The 9,076-nt window shown below is 35.5% G+C and overlaps 1 long non-coding RNA gene across 1 annotated transcript; it reads left to right on the forward strand.

The window, feature by feature from the left end:
- The first annotated feature begins 4,326 nt into the window (after positions 1 to 4,326).
- LOC121416467 lies at positions 4,327 to 7,432 on the forward strand. Its single transcript, XR_005970177.1, has 3 exons — positions 4,327 to 4,367; positions 6,968 to 7,087; positions 7,418 to 7,432. It is a non-coding gene; the product is annotated as an uncharacterized LOC121416467 (long non-coding RNA).
- The last annotated feature ends 1,644 nt before the right edge of the window (positions 7,433 to 9,076 follow it).

Here is a 9,076-nt window from a genome sequence, read left to right on the forward strand (position 1 = left end):
CTGAAGCAGTTAGACTAGATTCAATATGTTGTGTGGCTGGCTCTATTCTCATTTCATGCAGACAGGAGAGATTGGAGTCTGTGTTTGCAGACTATACATTAAGTTCGCTGTCCGTTACAACATAATAATGCAATTCGCAAGTCATAATTGTGATCGAGTTATGACTTCGATTTTCCTCCTTCATAGCGCTTGGTACCTACGTTTTACTGGTATAGGATCGGTTAAAGGTTAATTTGCGTAAAGGGAATATTGACATATGGGGCTTCGGACCGACTATGATAAGAAATAGCCAAATTTATGTATTCTGACTTTTCTCCCTTTCCCTCCCTTCATCTCGCTTTCCCGCTTTGATCTTTTCTCACATTAAATCTATAGCAATTTATGGGTTAAAACGAGATCACATATTTCCACATTCACAGCGTTTACTGGGTGCTATTTGTTTACTTCGTAAAAAAAAATAATTCATTTTTTGTCGTTGGACTATGTTAAAAATTGAAGGTAAAATTGATTAACGCGTTTTGCCTGATTTCAATTCAATTTATTTGACGTTTGCATAAGACGACAATACATACAACTACAGTGATGAAAGGCATATAATGCATAAGATCACACAAAATACAGAGAATAAAAATGTATGGAAACTAACAAAGCCCAACGGCATATCAAAGGCAAATCTCAAACGGTTGCAAACAGAAATAAAAGGTGTTTAAAACAGAACTAACCTAGGCAGACACAACAAACAACAAAACGTTTTGTTTACAAAAAAAATATCATAAATTCGTGACTTGTTAAGAAACAATCCACGAATTTATAAGAAATTCTTTATATTTTCGATGAAAAAATGGAGTCAATTAGAATTCAAATTGCGTTAATCTAGTAGTTCACTGTTGGATTATCTTTTGATTTATCTTGACACAAACATGCTTTACCTTCAGTAATGATACTAGTGTGTCATAATGTGGTATTGAAATTACATAGTGTAAAGGCAGAGCATGTGACTTACATGGAAAACATACACGTGGAGATCGTTGGGTGATCCAGTGTCAAGACGCTCGAGGTAAAAAGCCACCATACCATTCAACATCGTCCCACATCGCGTGAGCCTATATTCATGAAAGAAAGTCGATGGGTGTAAGAAATCAAAATAAGATGGGGAATGTGTTTCAAAGTGTTTGCGTGTATTGTATGTATATTTTTATGTTTGCAGTGGATATGCTAGTGATATTGGAATGTATCGTTTGGATGGATGAATATGTTTACTTTTCCCTTCGTAAATAAAAATGTATACTTTATAATGCAGAGAGAAATTTGGGGAAATACACCAACTTATCGAGTATTCAATATTTTTTACGAGTTTGATTTTGGAAATGATATATAGCATTAATTTGTCATTTCAATTGTGGTTTTTAATGTTTACAAAAATTCTATAATTTTGTGTGCTTGCGTGAAAACAGAGAAATCTAAGAAACAGATCAGAATGAGAAGGTAATGAGCATTTAAATATAGCGATCACGAATGCTATGGAGATCCTGACATTGGCAATGCGACAAAGATTTGTGATGTCACTTGTGAACTACTCTCCCCATTACTTTAGTGTATATTTCACTTACCCTTATAAAAATCGCCAATGGTATTTGAATGGTGCCGAATGGTAGTTGAATGGTAATCTGAATGGTAAATGGTACGCGAATGGTATTTAAGTGGTGTTTCAATGGTAAGTTCTTAATGGTAATTGGGAGTTTATTTAATGGTAAATGGTATACCATATACCGAATGGTGTTTCAGTGGTATGTGACTAATGATATGATTGGTATGATGAATGGTATACCATTTACCCAATGGTGTCTCAGTGGTATTCAATGGTGTCTCAGTGGTATGTGCTTGTAATGGTATGATTGGTATGATGAATAGTATACCATACATCCAATGGTGTCTCAGTGGTATACAATGGTGTCTCAGTGGTATTCAATGGTGTCTCAGTAGTATGTGCCTGTAATGGTATGATTGGTATGATAAATGGTATACCATACACCAATGGTGTCTCAGTGGTATACAATGGTGTCTCAGTAGTATATGCCTCTAATGGTATGACTGGTATAATGGATGGTATACCATGCACCAATGGTGTCTCAGTGGTATACAATGGTGTCTCAGTGGTATTCAATGGTGTCTCAGTAGTATGTGTCTTTGATGGTATGACTGCATGGTATACCATGATATACCCAATGGTGTCTCAGTGGTATACAATGGTGTCTCAGTGGTATTCAATGGTGTCTCAGTGGTATGTGCTTGTAATGGTATGATTGGTATGATGAATAGTATACCATACATCCAATGGTGTCTCAGTGGTATACAATGGTATCTCAGTGGTATTCAATAGTGTCTCAGTAGTATATGCCTCTAATGGTATGACCGGTATAATGAATGGTATACCATGCACCAATGGTGTCTCAGTAGTATGTGCCTCTAATGGTATGACTGCATGGTATACCATTATATACCCAATGGTGTCTCAGTGGTATACAATGGTGTCTCAGTGGTATTCAATGGTGTCTCAGTAGTATGTGCCTCTATAATGGTATGATTGGTATCAATATGGTGTCTTAGTAGTATGTGCCTAGTGGTATATAATATAATCATGTTGGATAATTGTAAAGCTATAGTGGCTTAGTGGTGTTTGCCTAATGAATGCCATTTGTGTTAATGCTGAATGATATGCCCAATTGCATTACCCATTAACATAATTCCGAAGATTTAAAGAAAATATATCAAAGATTAAAAGGTATTTAGAGTTAATTAAATATTTGACCTGTGACTTTTATGCGAGCAGCTTCCCCAAATCAAGTGTAATCGCTCATGATTGTAAACATGGTCTCTTGCATTCTTTTGAATTGTCTTTGTCCTTATTAAGTAAAAGGTCTATATGTGTTTAAATATTATTGATCCAGTGGTTATGATACAATATTATAAATTTGTTATATTTTACTATTGTACATAAATTTAAATCTGATGCAATGGGTGCATGCAAAAATAAAATCAATCGGTCAATGAAATCTTTTTTGATAAAAAGGGTTTTAATTTTTAATTAATAAGTTTTATTCTATTTTTATAATCATTTTGCTTGTTTATGGCCGCTTTTTATAAAAAGAACTATATATTTAGTGTTCCAAGAAGATATTTGCAATCAATCCCAAAATTCGATCAGATGCAAATTTACAGGTGATGATACATTAAGTTTATCTAGAACATATCAATTTGGATTTTTTTATGGATCAGTTGCAAGTTTGCAATGAAAAGTATGACTCTCATGATTTTGGAGTCTGAAATTGATTTGCGTTCGATTGCTTCGATTGCAAGTTTCTTGCAATGCCCCATATTTTGCTAAAAATGAATTCACTGTTGGTTGTCTTGGTCCCCCAACCTCTATCAAATTCCCATCCGCAAACCCTGATTTGGTCTGTCTGCAACGTCAAAAGCCCCATCTGACCCATTTGTACGCTATTATAGCTGCTTCCAATCATGAATTATTTCACCCTTTTTTTACAAATGATATTTCCAAAATTCTAATTCTATTTTAGGCTCTAAATATTCTTTCCCACTTGTGGACGGCGTTTATAAAGAGGAGAGCTATTCTATAGGCCGGCATTACTTGATTGAAATGATTTATCCACATGGTCTTGCTCCCTCACCCCTATCAAAATTCCCTGCCGCCATACAGGGTATAGTACAATGTAACAGAAAAGAAATCTACTGAATGAAATCTCAATTTCAATCATTACAAAAGCAAATTAAAAGGGAAGAGGAGTGAGTAAAAAATATATATATAAAGGGGAAAAAACAAGAAAAGAAAAAAGGCAAAGGAGAAAAGAAAGATTAACAGAAAAGAAAAAAAGACAACGAAAATAAAAAAGAAAATAACATAGAGAACAGGAAAAAAAGTAAAGGGATCAAAAACTTTTTTCATAGATTCCAAGATCCAAGGAAAACAGTGGCATGCACTCACGCCATCATGGTTTCCAACCCAGAACCAATCGAGAGGAAAAAGACACCCCTGATTTGGTTTTAATTCACCCCCCCCCCGCATATCGGGATGTGTATTTATCTTGGCGAAGAAGTCCCCTCCCCCCATATGCTTTGGCGAGAGGGGCCGCTTGGCTGCTTGCCAGGTAGCTCTATTATACGTGTTGTTCTCGCACTACGCACGCGCGAACGTCTAACCGCCAAGTGCAATATTTGAAAAAGAAAACTCGATCTACCGGTACTACCGTTTTGCTGTTGATAAGTCCGTCGATAATTCATCAAAAACTAAAGGAACACGGGTCAGATTCGGACAGCGACTTCAAAGTCATTTGTAGAAGGCTATAACAGTAAGTTCTATAACAATTTTCTTTGATTTATTTCTCAAATTGTCTCAAAATGTTAGATGTTGTACTGCCACGACATGCACGACCACTGCACTGCCACCGTCACTGCCCCGTTGGCGCTGGCCGCTGCTCTACGGGCCGGGACGTGGCTTTGACGATAGGGAGTGCTTATGGTTTATGCTTTGTATTGGCAGAGTTAAGATCGGCGAGCATTGAATAGTAATTCGCTCATATTGCCTGATGTTTATTGTCAATGTTTTACAAAAACCATCTCTGAATACATTGAATTCGTGAATGAATGATTTGTTAATGCTAATGTCAAGACTGTCAAAGTTTTAATTGTGAATAAATAGACCGTTACTGCACACGTTAATTTACTGAAATTGAAAACTTGCCGACAAATATTGCTTTGAAATTAGGCCTATAATTTGTTGTTGTTGTTGTTGATAGATGTTGGTAAATGAGATAAAATGGAGGTGAAACATGGTAAGGGTCCTAAAGTTTAAAAAATGATAAAGGCTACGCAGGTCTATAACTTTGCTACACTGTACACACCACTCATTGCACATACTATTTCAATGGTAAAATGTGCACTTTGTGTGTGGAACTGTGACTGGACGGAGTGACAAACGATTCCTATTCAATTTTTCTACAGAGGCTGCAATAAATATGCAGAGAAAACTGGCGCTAATGCAGTTTTGCACCGGCCGATTACCAGCATACCTCATCACCAAAACTTGTTCCCAAATGTCATGACAGGTCTCTCAGTCACATTTCGATGTTAATATACCCACCGTTTTTCAAAATATTGGGAATGGCTGTATTTAGTCTTCGATCTCGACGTCGTTGATCTAATCCGTAGACATCACTTCGCGGATCTCTCGGATTCGCCGTAATATTTATATGGACTGAAGTTAGCAACCAAATCATGCTAACATGTGGCAAACAAACTGCCAGCATGCCGCATGCAAATCTTTTGATCGCATAACTTCGGTCCATATCAACATGACGGCGAATCCAAGCGATCCGCAATATTTTGAAAAATGGTGGGCATATTGTGTATTGATCTCAAAATGTGTGTAGACAATTCTGGTGGGGAGTTTTGCTTGAAGTTGCATGCACAACGAACAATTGTCCATAGACTGTGTACAACGGATAGATCGTCTCCGCACAGCGATTCGAAGACCGCTGATTGGTCAATAGCGCAGATCACGTCATGACCACGTGGTCCCAAAAATAATTCCTTTGGACTGCGTGCGGAAGTATCGATAACGATATCCGGTCATGTTGTGTACACGGTAAATGGTCTTGGTTCGTGATCGGATCGCTCCGGTATCGATCGAAAATTATCGAAACTGCAATTTCATGCATATTCACGCGACGCTCCAAAACCCGGAAGCCAATTGACTTTATGCACGTTGCGATAGACTCTACAAATTCCAAGGAACACGATGACATATAGACGCTAATTCGTAAGATTTTGACGGAAAAGCAAGAAGTATTCAAAATTCGCTTACCTGTGCGGTATCGGTGAGAAAATAGATCCTCCGAGAATACCTTTCATAATTCATATAAAATATAGGAAAATTGAAATTCTAGGTCGATTTTGGTACGAGGTGATAGGGAATTGCACACTTGTTTTGGTGGAATTCTGTGTGGGGAAACAAAAGGCTTGCACTGCGCATGCTTACTATATTTTCATTCATAAATTGGTTCTCGGCAGTGGCTGGATGACGTCATGTAATAAGCAAAAATGTACACGACCGCTACGTTCACGCTCCGCTATCCGTTGTACACAATTGTTCACTGTGAGTTGGCTGGTGTGAAACTGCATTAGTGCCGGAGGGTATTCTTAGATCCTTTCATGGGGCTAGGCATATCAATTTTTAAAGTAAATTTTATCCTCTTTTAAAGTTAAGTTTGTCCTGTGATCACATTTTATCTGTTTTTATTTATTTACTGATCAAAACTTGCCTAAAAAACGTCTGGAGTTCATCCACTGGCATATGATTGTCCATGAACGGATCCATGATTTCTCAAAGGGGGTAGTGGGGCACATTTTCCCAAGGAAACTTTAAATAACAAGCAAACCAAAAAGGAGATCCTCTTGTATGAGACAATATTTTTAATATAAATATTTGCTGTAACTTTCGAAGGGGGGGGGGAGAACACTTGTGTAAGAAAGCCACATTTTTATCAAACACATCAACTATTGCTCTCAAGGTGGGGGCACAGGTCAAATGTGCCCACTTGGATCTGCTTCTGCGATTGTCAATACCAGAAAAATTGAATTTATGTCATCGATTACCCTCTTGAAAATTGCTGCTCTAGAAATTTGATTTCAGATGACATAGCTATTACTAGAATAAAGCATGCACAGTTATAATACAGCCTTGTCTGAACTACGCTGAAATACTATCACATTTCCTTATTTTTATCCTAAATTCTGGGCTGGTAATCAGAGGTCCATGAAAAATATCTTTAACATTAAAGTTCTAAGATCATTATTTTTCTATTACTATATTAGTATTCTATTTTTGTTTGTATCTGCACATACATGCAGATTTTACAACACTTAAATTGATTTTATTTCATTTTCAAAGTTTGGACGACGGATACACTGGATGATAAGGTAGATGATCCAGCCTTATCTTGGAATGACACGACGGGTGTTGAACACAGAAAACGTACCGTGTACAAGAAACAATTGGAGTTTATGAAAGGTAGGTGTGTAAGAATTTTCTTCAGTAGAAAAAAATGCAAAGCTTCATGAGATAAAACATTGGGGCAACCTCCCATTATATAATAGGTTATTGTCTACCCATCTATGGTTAAACATAAATTTATTTATCATATTTTACAAAATGTTTTGTTGATATTTGTTAATTGGTATCATTCAATTGAATGGTAGAGTATACTGCAAATTTCTCAATATATAAAAAAATATATGAACTTCTAAAGAAAGCTTACACACATGACAAGCATTCATATTTTGAACCCTTAGCTAATATACTGTCCTTTGCATTGTTTTCATCCAATATTTCTTATTACAGCTTCAAGGAATTAATCCTGCCGGGTACCCATTCATTTCATCTGGGTCTAGTGATGCACAGTGTGGATGAAATTCGGGCTGAAGGAAAACACACCATGGCTAGGACTCAAATTCACGACCCTCTGTTTGAAAGGTGAGAGTCAGAACCACTAGACAACGACGTTCCCAGCTGATGTCATATCCCCACTTGTTCTTTTGTATTTTATTACAAGAAGTCGCGCTAATTTACATTTTGTCCTCCGAGAACTATAAAAAATGGAGTGAAAATTTATGTCAAAGACATGTCCACCCTAACAAAAAAGTTGATTTGATTAAAAAGAGAAAAATCAAACATAAAAATCGGATGAAAAATAAGAAAGGTATGACATTTTTAAGTTTCGCTCAATTTCACTTAATAGTTACATGCACATCCAGGTCGGTATGCAAATGAGGGAACTGATGACATCACTCATTCACTTTTCTTTGTTTTTTAAATATGAAATATTATAATTTTCTCCTCATTGTCCTATGAAATAAAGTTTTATTTTTATTTTTTATTGTCAAATCTGTAAAAAATTGAAATATTGTACAATTCAAACAATGAAAACCAAAACAAAAAGTGAGGGTCTTATTTTGCATCCGATTTAGATGAAATATTTTGCATGATGCTTGCCTGATTTTCTCTGTTGATTCAAAACAATCTTTTCTGTGGTGGACTAGACCTTTAATGTGAAGATATGCATTGCTGGAAATAATGATATGATACTTGGGACATATCATACACACATGTATGAAAATATGAAATAATTATTTCATTTTATAGAATAAGCCTAACAAATATTCCTGACGATCGTGTGTACATTGGGTTAATTTTTTACCAAAATGTTGTTAAATTTCAAATTCAATAACTTTTTTATTATCAGATTTTAATGAAATTTTCAGCATGATCCTTTTCTGATTCATTCTCTCCCTACCAAAATCTCCCCTTTTCTCATGCTTTCTTTCTATGGTCCCCTTCATTCTCCTTATAACTATGTTATATGTAAAGTGTAACCGGTCGTCCAACCAATTTGATTGAAGGGCTAGAGGTACTCGAGACTGAAAGCTATGTGATATAATTCAAAGTGTACATCAGACAAACAAAAAACACTGAAAATCTCATCCAAATTTGTTTAGGATTAACAAAGTTTTGACGAATTAAAGTTGTTATTTTTTGCTAAAACTGTTCTCTGCAAGTCCTCATGAATATACAAGATCACAATTTATATATTTTTTGTATTATATGAATTTAAATTTTGTCCAAGCTCGGTTGTAAAAAATTACGATTGACTACTAATTTACTGTGTAAGACAATAATCTTTCTCACACATATTTAACACAACAAAAATAGACAGAAAAGAAACAAGTGGGTATCTTGTATATATTATTTTCTATATATTTTGCAAAAAAGGTCTCTATTTTTCTTCTGTTTTTTAGTTTTCCAAATTGAATAATTTTCTTTCCTTATTTTCCTTATATTTTTTTCTATGTGTGATATATTATTTATTTATTAATGTATCATTATTGTATTTATGATAAACTTTTGGCGTGTTTCTACAGTAAATCATTAAAAACAGTTTATCTTTTCCGGACTTGAATAACCTTATCGTTCTTAAACCAACCTGTTTCTACAGACTGAATA

Source organism: Lytechinus variegatus, chromosome 6 (assembly GCF_018143015.1).
Source record: "Lytechinus variegatus isolate NC3 chromosome 6, Lvar_3.0, whole genome shotgun sequence".
In the NCBI taxonomy this organism is placed as follows: Eukaryota; Metazoa; Echinodermata; class Echinoidea; order Temnopleuroida; family Toxopneustidae; genus Lytechinus; species Lytechinus variegatus.